The 12,899-nt window shown below is 43.7% G+C and overlaps 1 protein-coding gene across 5 annotated transcripts in view; it reads right to left on the bottom strand.

Moving 5' to 3' along the window:
* Nucleotides 1-12,899, bottom strand: part of SHANK2 (SH3 and multiple ankyrin repeat domains 2) — a 531,815-nt gene that overhangs the window by 40,967 nt on the left and 477,949 nt on the right. The gene's annotated exons all lie outside the window — the stretch shown is intronic.

The following is a 12,899-nucleotide window of genomic DNA, read 5'->3' as shown; positions in this document are numbered from 1 at the left end:
AATTCTGGTCATTTCTTTCTGTCTCTGCACAGGTGAAAGCTCCAGCCTAGGGATGGGTCCCGTGTAGCGCCTCCATGGGCGGATTGGAGCAAAAAGAGATGTCACTCATGAGACGTCCCCATATGTAATGTCATCCCTTTTTATTCCATTAGTAATGGGGTTACGTGCCTGATCAATACACAGGAAGCATTCAGGGGCTTACCAAACAGGACTAAACATGGTGATGTGACCCCAGTGAACATCCTCTGCCATTTAACCTGGGTCATACAATACGTGAGGCCCACAATTTAGTGGCCCATGGTTGTACTACAGAAGACAGATCCACAGGCTACACCATTCTACTGCATTAGTCCACACACGTATAAAATATTATCTACTGATAAGGTAACCAGAATACAAAATACAATAGCCCTTTAAACGATTATCCCCATCTTGTAAAGTGATTATTTATTATATACTGATATAGCGCTGTACATCACTCACATCAGTCCCTGTCCCTCACAATCTAAGTTTACCTATCAGTATGTCCTTGTAGTGTGGGAGGAAATGGAGAACCTGGAGGAAACCCACACAAACACGGGGGGTGGCGGGTGCCACAGTGCAGGAAAAACACCAAAGTGCTGTAGCACTACACAGGCACTAAAGTCCCTTCATTCTCCGGGCTCCAGAGCAGACACCCACCCTTAACAAAGTGATGGAACGTCTTAAAGGCATGCCATCATTTCATGAGATAGGGTATACACCTTTAAGCAGGGAGCTATTTATTACAATACTAGATAAATCGGAGTATTTTTTATTTCCTACTTGCCCTAAATGCTTCTGCACACACCAGAGCCCTGAGCAGAAGTCTATATGGTACGGCACTGTGCATGAGCCCTAAGGCCTCTTTCACACAGGCGATACGGAATGTGTCGGGATCTGTTCAGAAAAAAAAGCTTTTTCGTTTTTCACGAAAGTTGAGTCCGGTTTTTTTTTCCGCAACTGCGCTCAGTGTTTTTTTTACATTTTTTTTTTTTCCCATCCAGATTGCACGCGTTTTTCACACACGTGAAGAAAAACTGAGGAACAACAATCTGCATCTACTAGCAACCATCTGCTTTTCATGCAAGCCCCTTTGACTTCTATGGAGGCAGGGCTGGGGGAAAAAACGCACAATATAGAACACGCTGCAATTTTTCCTAAAACGCAAAGATGATGCCTGAAAAAAGCCGCTCCATGTGGACAGACCTATAGAAATAAATGGGTCAGGATTCAGTCCGGATGTGGATAACATGCATTGCATCCGGACGGATAACTCTCTCATGTGAAAGAGGCCTAAAGGTTAATCAAACTCAAGGGTGTGCAGGTCTCATCCTTTCCATTATAGGTGAAATCTGCATGTCCTCTTAACTACTGTTGAACACCTCCAGAACCCCACAGTCCAGGGCTGGACCCCACGCTAGGTCGGCCTCCTGCTGTCAACTTTTTAGCACTTCAAATGCATGCTTCTCAGCAGGTAATGGATGCAAAAAAAATAATAATAAAACCCTCGGTATCGGGTAACATGCTGTGGATTAAGGGGGAGTCTGCATCGAATGTTAAAGGGAACCTGTCACCAGGATTTTGTGTATAGAGCTGAGGACATGGGTTGCTAGATGGCCGCTAGCACATCCTCAATACCCAGTCCCCATAGCTCTGTGTGCTTTTATTGTGTAAAAAAACCTGATTTGAGACATATGCAAATTAACATAAGAGTCATATCTTACTTGTGTGACCAGAGAAGTCATATTTTCAAGCTCTGACTCATCTCAGGTTAATTTGCATATGTATCAAATCAGTTTTTTTTACACAATAAAAGCACACAGAGCTATAGGGACTGGATATTGCGGATGTGCTAGCGGCCATCTAGCAACCCATGTCCTCAGCTCTATACCCAAAATCCAGATGACAGGTTCCCTTTAAATAACATAACCCCCAATGATGTACAGAGACTGCCCACTGCAAAACGAATGTATCATGTCTTATAGAGAGCTCACATGCTGGATTAATATTCTGCTGATTTACGGTATAGTAATGATGATGTATAGGAAAACACAAGCAAGTGTTAAATTACCTCTGTTATTGCTTTTATTGAAAAATCACTCAACGGAGCGGCATGTGATTATCTCTATTAGTAAATGACTCTGTAACGGGGGCCCCCTCTAGAATTAGTTCACGACCCTTGAAATGTAAATGATTTAATGGGACTAGACATCAAAATGCAGCGAGGATACAAGCTCTGTACGTAGATGATGCTAGCGCAATACAACCGATCAGACAGAGGGCTTACACTTTGTATGCTATAAATGCAGGCACATCCTACTCACAGGGCTGTTATCTTAATGCTGGCCGGCCGGGCAGACGAGCGGCAGCGTCACGACTGACGTCACATGCCTGCGCCGCCTCCTTCATTCAGAAAGTAGGCCGGGCACATGACGTCAGTCGTGACACTGCTGCTCGTCTGCCCGGCCGGCCAGCATTAAGATAACAGCCCTGTAAGTAGGATGTGGCTATATTGAATGTTCTACTGCAGAGGGGGCCTCATGAATAGAATCCGTATTAATTGTACACATTTTATAACTACTGGAGCTGGGGGCCGGAGCACAGTGAACGCACCGGCCCCCAGCTCCTCCTCCCAGTCCCTCCCTGCTATTTTCTGCCGATATGTACCAATATCGGCCGAAATGGATTAGGCCCATTTTCGGCCGATATTTTCGGCCGCCGGAATTTCGGTGCACCCCTACCTCCAACCATGTAGTAGCGGAGCCACCAGGGCCCAGGGCGCAACTACAACCTTTGTGCTAGAGAGACTGTGAAAGGTAACGTCAGTGCAAGTAAACCAGCAGCTCAGGATACTACAAACTGAGGCCCGTGCTCTGCATGGTGCTGTTCCCCTGTTATACCTCCTAAAATTTATGATGTTACCATTTGGGGTCTCTACACAGGCTGACACTAAGGCCTCTTTCACACGAGCGTGATGGATTAGATCCGGGTGCGTTCAGGGAAACTCTCACCATTTTGGTCAGTTTTCTCTGCAATTGCGTTCAGTTTTGTTTTTTTCCGCGCAAGTGCAAACTGAAGGTTTACAAACAACATCTCATAGCAACCATCAGTGAAAAACGCATCGCATCTGCACTCGCTTCCGGATACAATGCATTTTTCACTGAAGCCCCATTCACTTCTATGGGGCCAGGGCTGAGTGAATAACACAGATTATAGAACATGCTGCGTTTTTCACGCAACGCAGAACTGATGCGTGACAAAAAACGCTCATGTACACAGACCCATTTAAATTAATGGGTCAGGATTCAGTGCGGATGCTATGCGTTCACACCACACATTGCACCCGCGTGAGCCCTAAGGAGCAGAGAGAGAAGTCATGCAATCTATCAGCTGAAGAGGACTTTGCTGTGTACAGGTTAGGCCTCATGCACACAACAAATTGTGCGTCCGCCAAAAAAAACGGATGCAGGAGGATCAGTTTTTTTCCACAGATCCCTTTTAATAAATGCCTATCCTTGTCCGCAAATGTGAAAAAAGTAGGATATGCACAATTTTTTTTTGCTGAAGGGAAACACTGACAACGGACGCGGAACACAAACGGATGAAATATCAGCATTTTTTTGCTGACCCATTGAATTGAATAGGTCCGCATCCTATCTGCCAAAAAAGAGGACGGAGGCTGAGAAAAACAACTGTCGTGTGCATGAGGCCTTAGGCCTCTGGTCAGTGATTTCCATCAGTTACTGTGAGGCAATACCAGATGTGGGTCAAAAACACAGAACAGGAGGCAATCTTTCCATTACACGTGATCTCTGCGGCGGCTTCACTACTGGTTTTGACTCATAACTGATCTAAATAAGTGACCAAAAAACGGAAGCGTCAACTTGGCCTTACTAGCGTTAAAAGACCGCCCTGGAGTGGGTGGGATGAATACCCCTGACGAAGCTCGACTGAGCGAAACCCGGGTCGGGTGATTGATCCATTGTATATTGCTTGTATACACTTGTATATTGTGAGTATAATAAAACCATTTTTACTCCAATTTGAATGACGGTACTTCACTATTGGATGCAAATTTTGGTGTTCCATAGAAGCCTGGAAAGGAGAGGAGGAGAGGCTTTGACTGGCCTGTTTGCTTCCCCATGTCCGTGATTGTTTTGCTGGCTTCGATTGTGGATTTCCTGTGACCTCTGAGGCAGCACGGTCCAACCAAAAGAAACGCTTTCACTTGTGTGAACTGTACCCACTTCACCACTGGGACCTGCGACGCCACTGAGCAACGTACTGTTTGAGGCTTATTTTATTATTTATAAATTGGCCTTACTAGAGACCAGGTGAGAGTAAAAGGACTCATGCACATGGCCGTTATGCGGCCGTTCCTGCAGTCCCCATATCATGATTCCTGCCCACCATGCTTCCCTGTCTTCACAGTGCACTGGGGCTGAATTCACTGTTTGGGGGTCGTCTGACAAACTGTCTCCGGCCACTAGACCCAAAAAGAACAATCTTACTTTCATCAGTCCACAGAATGTCTCTTTAGGCCGTCAATGTGCACTTTGGCAAATTGTAACCTCTTCAGCACATGTGCGGGGGCTTCTTGCAGATAGCTCGGCTTCACAGAGGCGTCTTCTAATTGTAACAGTCTCACAGGGAACTTTACACCTTCTTTTATCTTCCTGCCATTTTGGTTATTCTTCTATACATTCGAATGGTAGTTTTTCCCTTTCTTCCATGTCTTTCAGGTTTTGGTTGCCATTTTAAAGCATTTGCGATTATTTTAGCTGAGCAGCCTATCATTTTCTGCACTTCTTTATGTTTTCCCCTCTCCAATAAACTTTTTAATCAAGGTACGCTGTTCTTCTGAACAATGTCTGGAACGACCCATTTTTCTCAGAATTTCAGAGAGAAATGCACTGTAACCAGCATGTACAACATTTGCTGCCTTCCTTCCTTAAATATGGGGAATAATTGCCACCTGTTTTTCAAAGAATGAATGACCTCACTAATTAAACTCCACACTGCTATTATTTTAAACATTCTCCTTTTAATTAGTGATTCAATTACACAGAATCAGCAGCTATGATCTGATGCTGTGCAGTCAGTCTCAGGTCACAGTGCAGCACGGGCCGGAAACGACCAGAGAGAGGTGAGTCCTGGTGCTGCAGGCCATCCATAGCAAGCAAGGTAAGTTTATTTATTATAAGTCTGATGGAGGCTGGGTAAGTGTGTTATCTGAGGCTGAGAGATGTTGTGGAGTCTGATCTAAGGCTATTAGATGCACAGGTCTTCAAGTCGATTGTCGGCAGGGAAGAGTTCCGTCCCGGCAATCGCCTGCTGGTTAGTTGAGGAGAGAGCTGCTATTACATGCAACAATCTCCTCCTCAGTATAGGGAGGATCAATTACATATGCCATGGCTCGCCCCCATACTGAATCACCTGCAGGCAGCAGATCTTGATTACTCAGCACAATCTGCCACTGACAAACGATAATTTTTCAACGTAGCATTCATCGGGGAATCCGTGTCAGTATTACACCGTCAGATCACCGCTAACAGGCATTACTATGAACGACTATCTGTGTGAGTAATATAAACTTAAGGCTGATGTAGCGTAGGCGTCTAATGAAAAATATTATTTTTGCCTACATTTCTCCTCTAAATCCTAGGTGCGTCTTATAGTCCGAAAAATACTGTATATACTGCATATTGTAGAATACATGACATGGATGTGGCAAACTAGAGACATAAATGCTTTGGAAGGATGCAGGATGATCTAGCCCAGGTACATTTGTTTTTGTCCTCACCCCCACAGTAGACGCCTAATCTCTGCTAAGATCTATGGGGGGTCTTCAGCCCCCATCAACCTACAATCTGCAGAAATGTCTTCTGAGAAGGATTCCTTCTGCACAGTTTCCGTCTTCTTCACATGCTAAGCCACGCGTTCAGCTCTACAAACAAATATGCTTATGTAATAAAGCAAAAACTCGGATTCTAGACACATGAAGGAACAAGGCCAGAATTCACGTGATGTCTTAGTAATATGACAAATATGATTACCAGGAAGACTTGGTTTAAACAGTAGGTCATCTTATGATGCCACTTTCACCCTAAGGGGTTTTGAGCTTGCTCACCAGGGCTCTTACTATACAGAAATGTGACATTAACGTCATTCTGTGTCCTGCAGCCATGAAAACTGGACGATTACGACAGCAGCCCACGGGAGCTATACATTGTAGAGGTAAAATCTGCTTCATCAGCAATCAGAACATAGCCACACTCTCTTATTAGGGGGGGGGGGGGGGGGGTCTCTACTTTACTCTGGGGGCACATCCTGCAGAGTAAACCGCTTCTCCAATCAATCACTATAATGTTACCAGGAACGACTCTGCCTCCCTCTGCAACCTTGTCAATTAATTAGAACAGCATCTTAATTGGCAAATGGCTGTCAATCATCATCTGCCCGGCATGTTATAATCAGGAAGTTCAGAGTTGAACAGACGCTTCATTTGGTGCTGAAAATTGGCCAAGAGAGCGTTACAACATGATATGGCGACCGATCTCTCATCTTCTTTCAGCCTGTGTTGCTTTAATAGGCATTTCAAAAATTACTATTGTAACTGGGTCCGATGTGCACGAGGGTAAACCAGGAGCAGACCGGCAATCTTGAAGCAAAAAAACATCACTGCCTAAAGGTCAGCAGGCATCTGTGTTGGTTCTATGTTTTAATATATACGCAAATAGCCTCTAGGAGAAACGGGGGCGTTACCATTACACCTAGAGGCTCTGCTCTCTCTGCAACTGCTGTGCCCTCTGCACTTTGATTGACAGAACTAGGCCTGGCCTGGCTCTATCAATCAAAGTGCAGAGGGCTCAGCAGTTGCAGAGAGAACAGAGCCTCTAGGTGTAATTGTAACACCCCCGTTGCTCCTAGAGGCTTATTTGCACATAATAAAACATAATTTTTGCTAGATGGCCACTAGCACGTCCGCAATACCCAGTTCCCATAGCGCTGTGTGCTTTTATTGTGTAAAATAAAACGAGTCCTGTCCCTGAGATGAGTCAGGGACAGGACTCATCTCAGGTTAATTTGCATATGTATCAAATCGTGTTTGTTTTTTTTACACAATAAAAGCACACAGAGCTATGGGGACTGGATATTGCGGACGTGCTAGTGGCCATCTAGCAACCCATGTCCTCAGCTCTATACCCTATACTCAAAATCCCGGTGACAGGTTCCCTTTAAAATGTATACCAGAGATCTACGTAAAAACTCGGGGGTGGATGAGGGAGAAGATATAAAAAAAAATAATGATGTGGCGTCACTTTATGGTGCCCAGAGCTATTGTCACGTCCCTTCCCCCCCCAATACCAGGCACAGCATCCAGGTTACGTGTCTGCTTATTGCATCTCAATACCAATACCTCACCTGTTAGGGTGGGAGAGCATGTCAATACCAGGTTTTAGTTAAGGGTACTTTCACACTTGCGGCAGAAGATTTAGACGGAATCCGGCAATTCGAATGCATTTGTCAGACGGATCCGTCTGACAAATGCATTGCAATACCGGATCAGTCTTTCCGGTTGTCATCGGGATAAACGGAACCGGTATTTATTATTTTCACAGATTTAAAAATCTGCGCATGCGCGGACCGGAAGAACGGATCCGTCAATGCGGAAATTTTAATGCCGGATCCGGCAGTAATGCATTTCAATAGAAATTAATGCCAGATCCGACATTCTGGCAAGTGTTCAGGATTTTTGGCCGGAGAGAAAACTGCAGCATGCTGCGTTATTTTCTCCGGCCAAAAAACTTAAGAGGGACTGAACTGAAGACATCCTGAACAGAATGCTCTCCATTCAGAATGCATTAGGATAAAACTGATCATTTTTTTCCAGGTGTTGAGCCCCTAGGACGGAACTCAATGCCGGAAAAGAATAACGCTAGTGTGAAAGTAACCTAACACAGTATTATCGCTATATTATTTTACATGCAGGATATGCAGCATCATGTCAGAATCGCCCCCTAAGCACCTCGCCTATGAAGCATAAATCCATTTGTATATCTCAAAGGAAGAAACATTTCTGACATCAGCCAAGGAAATTGTAGCTGCTACATGGCCTATATTGCTCACATACATCAGAGGCTGGCAAATGGAGGCCCAAGGGGCAGCAATAGTGGGGCGGCATGCAACACTGCAGGCGAGTGGCTGTATGTACAATCCTATTACTGAAAGGAGACATGTCTGCACAGTACCAACAGGCTGAAGGGGCACCTAGGAAACTGCAGTTGGAAAGGGGGCAAAAACCTAAAGGGGTTGTGCAAGAATGGGGGCACCCCAACCCCCACTACTTGGCCAAACCTGTAAAGGAAGAATCACTTACCTGCTTCCCGGCACTGGATCCCTGCTCCTTTTCTTCTCGGCCTGCGACGATCTGCTAGGCTCAGTCTGAAAACATCCACTCTGACGCTGCCCATCACTGGCCACAGCAGTGACCGGCTCCCCTTGCGTCATTTGCCATTAAGTGAGATAAATGAGGAGGTCACTTGTGAGGCACATGATGGTATTATTTTAGTACCTCCATGTGCCTCACATTAATAGTAAGTAACCCCATCATGTACCTTCTCACATATTAGGCAACATGGGGTTAATTTGAGGCACATGGTGTTATTTACTATGAATATGAGGCACATGGAGGCCCAAAATGGATAAAACTATGTGCCTCACAATTAACGGGTTGGCTCACTTCAGGAAGTGGCATTTATTATGTAGAGAAAGTTAATACAAGGCACTTACTAATGTATTGTGATTGTCCATATTGCCTCCTTTGCTGGCTGGATTCATTTTTCCGGGACGTAGTATTTAAAGTAGAATGTGGCACTCGTGTCCTATTGCTCGGGTGCTCTAGTTGTGGGGTTCCAACGCCGTGGAACAATCAAAATAAAATAAACGTAGGCACTCCTTCAGTTTTGTTTGAAGTATTGTGTTGATTTTTATTTGGTTTTCATTTGCAGGGTAACTTGTCGTGTACATGTGACGCGCTGGTCCTATGTAGACCTTTTGGTGACATTTCACCTTCCTCAAACCACTATTCTCTTTTCCCTTCTTCCTATGGCAACTAGTGTTTGAAAAAGGTCTACATAGGACCGAAACGTCACATGAACACGGCAAGTTGCCTTGAATATGAAAACCAAATAAAAATTAACACAATACTTCAAACAAAACTGAAGGAGTGCCTAAGTTTATTTTATTTTGATGCATTTATTTTTCCATTACCTTATACACTGCTCGTTTCCATGGTTATGACCACACTGCAATCCAGCAGTGGTGGTCGTGCTTGCACACTACAGGAAAAAGCACCAGCCTATGTGCGCCCCCACAGTCCCGGCCACCAGAGGAGACAGAGCCTTCTCCTAGAGCAGGAATAGCCAACCTGCGGCTCTCTTGTAACAGCTGGAGAGCCTCAGGTTGGCCATCCCTGTCTTAGAGTGTGCAAGCATGACCACCGCTGCTGGATTGCAGTGTGGTTGTAATCGTGGAAACAAGCAGTGTATAATGTGATGGAAAGATGAATCCAGACAGCAAAGGAGGCAATATGGACAATCACAATACATTAGTAAGTGCCTGGTATTAACTTTATCTACATGATGAATGCTATTGGCTGAAGTGACACAACCCCTTTTTAGGTTGGAAGTAACACATCACATACCTCAGGCATTAACACCATGTTGTCCATTATATGTGAGGAGATGGTGCTTGATGGGGTTACTATTAATGGAAGGCGCATGGTTTTGTCAATTTAGACTTCTATGTGCCGGATATTAATAGTAAGTGACCCCATCAAGTACCTCCTCACATAAAGGGCAATTGATACCTGGTTTCCCAGTATGCGTGGGTCAAACACTCCCAGGCAATGCGCGTCTCCCCAGATTTCTGACAAATTTACCATTTTGATCCTTCATAACGGACCCGTCCCATTTCCGCTATGCAGAGGAGTCCTCTCCTGCATAACTGAAACGGGACGGATCCATTATGCAGCCCATAGACTTCTATTATGACGGAATGAATAACGGAATGCCTCTAAAGGCATTCAGTCATTGAATTGCGTTATGGTCCGTGGTAACGGAATCCATAACGCAATTCTGCTTTTACCACCAAACAAAGTGTGAACGAATTTCATAACAAGAAATTTGCTCATCTCTAACAGCTACCACTGATATTAATGGAAGCTGTATACCGAGCGGTAAGTGCTGGAAAATGCAGAAGATCCAAGTTTGGAGCAGAAGTAGTAGTTCAGCTCTGGTCCCCTCTCCTTCTGGGACCAGAAGCAGCCATGTGGTCTGCCACCATGGTAGGTACGACACCGGTTTCCTGGCCCTTACTAATAAAAAAAAATAATTGCCTCCCTAATTCTAAGCTACAAACTATGATTTACTTTTAAAAAAAAATCTGTAGTTTTTTGGAAGGTAAGGATGATGACTCTTTCACCCAATGACCTAGATCAGGGGTGCACAACTTTTTCTGGTTGGGCCGGGGGCCACATTGTCAGCCTGAACCAATTTCAAGAGCCAAAAATAAAACTTACAGGGGTATTACAAACTGAAATACTATTTTTATGGCATATTGAACATACAGTATCTATCATAAATGTCTAGTTACACTTCTAGTACTCCCATCTAATGGGAGAATACATGAAAGATACATGTGAGCAGCCACAAGACAAAGACATACATGTCTGTTACCAGACGGTTGGAGGAAGCACAGAATGGTATCGAGGGCCACATATGGCCTCCGGGTGTCACGGTAGGTGAGGGAAGGGAAGCAAACCAAATTCAACAAAAGCAATAAAACACCAGGCTAGGCCCCAAAGCTAGGGAACAGGGAAAGGTCACCACCTGACAATCCCTGTGCCTTTCCCTGACTGCTGACAACATGAGCAAATCCTTAAGGTGGAAGTGCTCATGCGCTGGAACCTAAGCCTAGCTGAAACTGTAACAAACCCTCAGCTAGGGAGCTGGACATAAGACGACCGGTTCCTAGCGCTAGGTGCAGGAACCAGTGTCTTCCTGAGGCCTAGCCAGAACACACAACAAAAGAGAAGGAGTAGGAGATCCACCAAACACCAGACGAGAACTCCAGAAGCAAATATAAACCGCAAGGGCTATAGTGAGAGCCGGGTAAAAATATAACCACTAAATAGTTAATGAGCAGATAGGTAAATAGAAGAAAGGACGGCTCACCTCTGGTACAAGATGGCAAGGTGCACCAATCAGATGTCGTACCCCGACCACCAAAAGAACAATTGTGATATAGAAAGAAAGGGCACTCTTATAGCTGGACCACAAAGTTAGTCAAGCGACACTAATTTATTAGTAGCAATATATAAACAATAGTCACTATACATAAAAATTAAAAATTAGACTCTTGAAATGAATGATAAAAGTTAATAAAAATTCATAAAAATGTCAGTCCACTGATATAACTCATAGATTAAAGGCTGGAAGGTCTATATAGAAAATATATATAAAATGGAACTAAACTCTGTTCCGGCTGCCTATATATAGTCAGTTAGCTACAGCATTGGCTGATACAGAGTATATCCCCACAAAATAAATGCAAACAACGGGAAAATATATTGCAGTATTGATAAAAGAAAGGAAAGTGAATACAATCTAAAGGGGCACCAATAGGTAGCATGTGCTGGTAAGAAAATGAATCAATAGTGACAATAAATTAGTGAGAGAAACAATATTTCAATTGGTATTATCTAAAAGTAAGTAAATTAGTATGAAAAAAATATAAATATAAGTGCTCAAATCATTGCAATATTCAATATCCGTGTAAGATCATAAAGTGTCTCTGGAGATTAAGCATTAGCAATAGACAGTCCGTCTCACTGGTTAATAGTAATCCTAGAGCTCAATATTTCTGCTATATTGTAGCAGCTTTCCTAGAGGACAATTTAATGTTTCAATGTTTCACTCCTAGGAACTGTGTGGACTTAACATTGAAACATTAAATTGTCCTCCAGGAAAGCTGCTACAATATAGCAGAAATATTGAGCTCTACCTTTACTATTAACCAGTGAGACGGACTGTCTATTGCTAATGCCGAATCTCCAGAGACACTTTATGATCTTACACGGATATTGAATATCGCAATGATTTGAGCACTGTTATATTTATATTGTTTTCATACTCATTTACTTACTTTTAGATAATACCAATAGAAATATTGTTTCTCTCACTAATTTATTGTCACTATTGATTCATTTGCTTACCAGCACATGCTACCTATTGGTGCACCTTTAGATTGTATTCACTTTCCTTTCTTTTATCAATACTGCAATATATTTTCCTGTTGTTTCCAGTTAATGAGCAGAACCTGTGGGGAGGTGGGATCCTGCCCAAAACCACAACAAAGAGAAACAGAACAATCTGTCAGATAGACTCACGTGCAGCAAGTCTGTCAGATCTTCTCAGGCCTCTCACAGGGCAGGGCGTGACACGGGCAACAGGCTGTGCACCCCTGACCTAGATTATGTTCATACATAGCAGACTTTTCACTGGCGTTTTTGTGCATTCATTTCTTCGTGCCCCATTCGGATCAATTGGACAATTACACAAATCTGCGCATATTATGGTATAATTTATGCACATTAGCTACTAATTGTACCAATACACCTGCTGCAGGGGGAGCATCTTGGGAGACTTAGATCAATTAACAGCTGAATTGACAAATCTTATCCATGTTATTTTACAATTTTAATCTAAAACCATTGCAAATGCTTTTTTTTCCCGGAAAAGGAGCGCTTAGCGCTGTGCGCACCTGACAGTATGAATGTCATAGGAAAGGTTCCAGCCATCCATCAGCCTTCACAG

Source organism: Bufo gargarizans, chromosome 10, assembly GCF_014858855.1.
Source record: "Bufo gargarizans isolate SCDJY-AF-19 chromosome 10, ASM1485885v1, whole genome shotgun sequence".
In the NCBI taxonomy this organism is placed as follows: domain Eukaryota; kingdom Metazoa; phylum Chordata; class Amphibia; order Anura; family Bufonidae; genus Bufo; species Bufo gargarizans.
Note: the sequence above shows the minus strand (reverse complement) of the source record. Positions and strands in the feature narration are given on the sequence as shown.